Here is a 219-nt window from a genome sequence, read left to right as displayed (position 1 = left end):
TGGAATCGATCTCTGCGAAGTTTACGAATAGGGTTTATTAGACAATGAACTAGACACATTCATGCCTATGACGGTTTAGGCGAGTTTATTTTGAACTTGTGCCTAGTAAGAAGTGAGTTTGCTTTAAACTCGTGCTTAGCGAAAGACGAGTTTACCTGACTCGTGCTAAGACAGAGGCGAGTTTACTGAGAGCTCGTGCCTAGTGGAAGGAGAGCTTCT

The sequence above is a fragment of the Brassica oleracea genome, chromosome C9 (assembly GCF_000695525.1).
Source record: "Brassica oleracea var. oleracea cultivar TO1000 chromosome C9, BOL, whole genome shotgun sequence".
NCBI classification, from domain to species: domain Eukaryota; kingdom Viridiplantae; phylum Streptophyta; class Magnoliopsida; order Brassicales; family Brassicaceae; genus Brassica; species Brassica oleracea.
Note: the sequence above shows the minus strand (reverse complement) of the source record.